Below are 5,205 nucleotides of genomic sequence, written 5' to 3'. Positions count from 1 at the left end.
CACATGCAAATAATGTACTTTGATTTGTGTAATTTTAGGTAAGACTTTTCCATATTTCAGCGCCAACAACTGGTCAACAAACATCACAGAGAGCAAAAAATGCATTCTGAACGCTAAATACCACAAAAAACACTTTTCATACGCTTTGTCCAACAATTTTACAAAAACTTTACTGTGACAAAAACACAACTTGTACCAGATCAGATTAGTGAGACTCACTAATAATAAATGTAATCCAGGTTTTAACAAAGCATTAATTTACTGCTCCTAGCTGGTTGCAGGAGTCTTTCCACCGAGTTTATTAAATACCTGCAGCATCAGACAGCAGCAGGATTCATATGTGCTTCTCCAAAGTGCGAGAGAGTTCCATGCAGCGATGCTCACAGAACAACAACGACGCCATTAATTTTATCAATTATGCTACCACGGCTGTGGTTCGTGTGCTTGCATAAAGCCATGAGGAATATGAACGTATGACAACATCATACCTGTCAATCCCTGCACTGCATCAAATCAAAATTACCTCTCTTAAATTAAATCAACACTGTGGATCTCTCAGCTGAATCAGTTGCATGTAATAATGCAGCAAATTTAATCTGCACAATACCTATTCGGTACATCAAAGCTGTCTTGATCAACTCACTGAGCTCATCCTCACCCACTGTATATATAACGATGCCTCTGCTTTTCCCTACCGGGAGTTAAGACTATGTAAAATTGACAACTGTCATCACAGGGGTGGGGCATCCAAATCCCATCTTGAAAGCATTCGAACAAGTTTCAACACACACATCAAAGGAATAACTTTAAACCTAATCTTTTCCAGCCATCTTCCCTGCAGACTGCTTCCACTGCATGCTGCAAATGCAGAAATGCATGTACTGTAGGCTGCAAACATGCGAGTGGCTCTGTGAGCTACTGCCGTCCACACAAGCTCCTACAAACAGGAGCAAACAGGCAGAGCGAACGACCTTAAATACCCTCTGCTGACAACTGATGCTGCCTTCACTAGCTCCCTTTTTGCATGATGTAAATGTGAATAGTCATGCATTGTGCTGCTAAATCACCATCAACAATGTATAGTTAACGTATCTCCACTGCTCCTGAATAAACAGAGATAGGAAAGGAATCGAAATATTATAATTTTCTTTTAGTTAAATTAAAAAATTGATATGTTTTAGATGTTAATGCATTCTTGCTGTATTTATGACACTGAAGAGGTCTGTGTGCTTCTACAAACGTTGTATACATTTAACAGTGAATTTGTAAAACCAGTTGCAGTCATAATTTCGATGCTCTCCGCTCCCAAAACCACATCCAGACACCCAGACGAAGAAAAACAATCCCCCAGTCACCTTGCTGTGCGCGACCACGCTTGTGTTTCCTGACAGCCCGTGTAGGCATCACTTGATGCTCGTATGATAACATGTCATCCATCGCACTGCCACGTACGGCAAGGCGTGAAGGACACATGACAGTTTATTAGTAAATAACTTTACGGATGATGTGCTCATGACACACATTCATTAGCGAACAACTCAGACCTGTGTGAAGTCCAACCATTAAGGTCACTAACGTGCTGTGGAGGGGGTTCGCTTGTTTTGCACGCCAGATGTTGATCGAGCGCTTCAGTGAAGTCCATGTTTCCCAAAACGAAAGCAAAGGTTAAAGCTGAAATGTGCCTATATGTCCAGTGCGTCTTCACCACAATGTAAACACAAGTGAGGCGAGCCGTGCCAGACTAGTACAAGCCAGTATAATTCTTTAAACTACAGGGAAACGATAACTTGGGCCCATAAACCAACTCCTTCAAGTCTTGATAAAGAGCTAACCCGGGTACGTGCTGTTCTGTTGTACTGACAGAACCTCGAGCCAAATATCTGCCAATTTAATGCGTTCGCGCTTTTTGCTGAATTAAACAATCCGTGAAAACAACTTGGGAGGAACTTTCTAAATTATTACGAGCCGGTGCACAATTCGGCGTCAAAAAAACGGACTAGAAACGGAGTGAAACGTAAACTTTTTTGCTTTTTTTCTTCCTTTACTCTTGCTGTCTCATTCCGACAAAATACACCATCGTGGGCGTTAGGTAACAGGGTTAACCAGCTGTAATGCTTAAATATTTTTGTTGTAAAGTGCCACTTGTTCACCAAATTGTACACCGAACTGTCAGAAAGATTCTTAAAATTGTGTTTCGGTCTCAGTCATGTTCACCCAGGTGTGAACCGTCTGACGATCAGCGAGTCCGCGTTGAATTGCACACATTCTGAATGTAGTTCGGCAAACTCGGTTCCCTCCATGAGACATTAAAAAACCACTGTGTTGGTCATGTTCAACATAAATATTAACATTTAGCTCAGTTAGTGCAATGCATGGCCACCGAGCTGCAGCACTGTCAAGGAGCTAGTTTTTGGAGAGACTGTCATTGGCTGCACTGTTGTCAAAAAATACCCCCCACCCCCCCTCTCTCTAAAAAAAAAATAAATAAAAAAATAAAAAGCAACAAAAACAAAACAAAACAAAAAAAATCAAACATACCGCATATGCAGGTCGTGTCCAGGTATCACAGTGAGTCCCAGTGCCTGTGCATTCCTCCTACTGGAACCAGTGCGCTCTCCGTCGGCTCCAGTGAACGGGACACAGCGCCGGGCTTTAACCTGAAATGACCCGCGCGCTGGTGCAAATCAGGCGAGGACTGTACGCGCGCGCCTCGTCTGAGTCTGTGTGAGTCCGCGCGTGTCTGTGTGTCTGTGTGTGTGTGTGTGTGGAGTGAGAGCTGTGTGTGTGTGTGTGTGTGTATGCGGATACGACAGTCTGAGCTCTGGACGCCAAAAAACTTCAACATGGAGCCGAGAACAAACGTCCAAAAAAAAAAACACACACACGACAGACACTGAGCAGACTGACAATTGTAGCGCTCCGCCTGAACGCTACGGGGAATCAGAGAGCCGAATCACGGGCAGGAACCGAACAAAATAAGCCTCGCCCTTATTACAAACTCCCAAGTTTTTTTTTTTGTTTGTGTGTGTGTGTGTGTGTGTGTGTGTCGATGGCGGTTGGCTGCTGTTGGCGGCCTGGTGCATGCCGACAGGGCAGGAAGCTGTGCTCCGGCTTACAGCGGGTTGTGTGTTGGCGTTGCAGGACTTTTATTAATTCTAATGATAATCCTAATTGCATTCCTATCGTTTTTATTTTTTAAGATTTTTTTTCTTCATTTATTAATTAAAAAAAAAAAAAGATTTTAGAGAAAGTCTGCACGTGCGCTCAACCAATGTTTTTTTTAAATTATATAAATAAACATAATTGATCATTTATTTAAATTTAAATGAAATTAGAATGTATTTGTTAATTAGTTCTAAACTCATACCAACTTAAATGCTTCAGGATAAATAACAATTTCAAGTATTCAGTTTTAAAAGTTTAGGGTCGACTGCTCAGTGCTGATCTTTGTTCTGTAAAATCTCTGATTTTTATTTATTTTTTGTTAACCTTCAATAAAATCCCCTTTTATTAGATGAAAGGCTTTTTTTTAAGGATATTAAAGTAGGAAATGTTTATTAATTTCAGAACCTAAAAATGTACAAATGATTAAATGTTCAGTGGATCCTTGCTTAACTGTTTGATCAGATAATTTAGATGATTTTTTTTACTTTATTTGCATATGCACTCTAGCATGCATCACATTAAGGTTGAATTCCCTACAAATTCATTCTTTTTCTTATATACTGACTTCTGAATTTAAAGCAAAACCTATTAAAAGGGACAAAGTTTGACACATCAGAACCATTGACTGTAAACAAAGCTGGACAAACCCTTCATAAGGTTCCTACAGAGCAGGTCCAAGTCCAGTTTGGTGGACTTTCTCCTCATCAGGGCAGTGTTGGGGTCCACTGCAGTCCACATGACACACATTTCCTCTCCTCCCCAAGTCCACAAAAGTCTAAGTGGGCACCTTTGCAGATCCCCACATGCAGCCCAGAGTTTGTGTTCACATGGCAATTACTCTTTAAGAGCAATGATGCGTTCTACACATCCAACGTGTCCACAGCTGTCTCTCAGCACGTCCAGAGGGGAGCATCATGAAAGCTTAACTTCCAGCGAACCCAAAAATGAGCAATGAGAAGGAGCGTGAGTGGAACTACGAACATCTCCGAGCCACTGACTGCCCTGTGATGATACCCACCTGTCACTCAGTGTGGACATGCCATTAAATATACAGACATTTCAAGCCTTAATACAATTTAATCATGTCACTTCAGTTGTCATGAGCAGGAAACAAGCTGTAGAGACCAAGGCAGCTATTTATATCAGGTTGCAAACGTGTTCATTTTGTATGTAAAGTTTTGCATTTTAACTGAAGTGACCCACTTCTGGATCTGGCCTCACGAGGACATTTTAGGAACTCCAGTTTTTGTTATTTCTGTGCTGCTACTGGATTAAACCCTAAAATGACTAAATAAATAAATAAAAAACACAAGAACTGAATGTAGCTGCATCCTGCAACAAGTTATTCCAAGTAACTCAAAATGTTGCTGAACTTTACATTCTGATTTTTCTCAGTTCTTTTGTGCAGCTTGCAGGTAAATTATTAGTCGAGGGTTTCAAAGTCTTCTGGCACTGAGGCTGGTGGTGGACCCTGTCATAGGTACAGTACCCTGGCTGACGCAGATTACTGGTTTAAAGCTGCTCGCTTACCTTGTTTCACCTTTGTTGCAGTGTACTGTATGTTTAACTTGGATGATCTCCAAATGTGTGAAGAGGCAATGTGACTGTTTTATGCAGGACTGGATGCTTGTGGCTTGAACCAAATTCTGTCTGACACCATTATGACAGTGGAGCATACAGGACTGTATAACATCTAAGTCTTGAAAGTCCAACAGATGCATGACATCTATGGAAAACTATATTTTGGTTAAATAACAGTAATTGTGGGATATGCAGAGAATCCCCTTTTTGGCAGATAGCACAGCTTTCACAAGCTTGTGATTCATTTTCAGCCACTTTTCCTGCAGATCACTTTGAGTTGTGAGATATTTCCCAGCTGCCCTGCTGGCGCAGCCTGTTTAAGAACACAGATCTTCAGTGATGGTCGGGTCAGGGGCCTGTGAGAGCCTCCAAGAGCTTCAACTTGTGTTTCATGGTGGATTTTGAGGTCCTGCTGTAGAAACCAGCCTGTTTTTACTTTTACTGTCTTGACTGACTGCA

At 41.5% G+C, this 5,205-nt stretch overlaps 1 protein-coding gene across 3 annotated transcripts in view; it reads right to left on the bottom strand.

The window, feature by feature from the left end:
* Nucleotides 1-2,829, bottom strand: part of LOC103362261 (thyroid hormone receptor beta) — a 143,361-nt gene extending 140,532 nt beyond the window's left edge. For all 3 annotated transcript variants that reach the window (XM_008288565.1, XM_008288563.1, XM_008288569.1), the window contains exon 1: nucleotides 2,539-2,829. The gene's annotated coding sequence lies outside the window, so the exon portion shown is untranslated. The remainder of the gene's footprint in view (nucleotides 1-2,538) is intronic.
* Between the last annotated feature and the right edge of the window lie 2,376 nt (nucleotides 2,830-5,205).

Source organism: Stegastes partitus, unplaced genomic scaffold, assembly GCF_000690725.1.
Source record: "Stegastes partitus isolate 25-593 unplaced genomic scaffold, Stegastes_partitus-1.0.2 Scaffold565, whole genome shotgun sequence".
In the NCBI taxonomy this organism is placed as follows: Eukaryota; Metazoa; Chordata; class Actinopteri; family Pomacentridae; genus Stegastes; species Stegastes partitus.
Note: the sequence above shows the minus strand (reverse complement) of the source record. Positions and strands in the feature narration are given on the sequence as shown.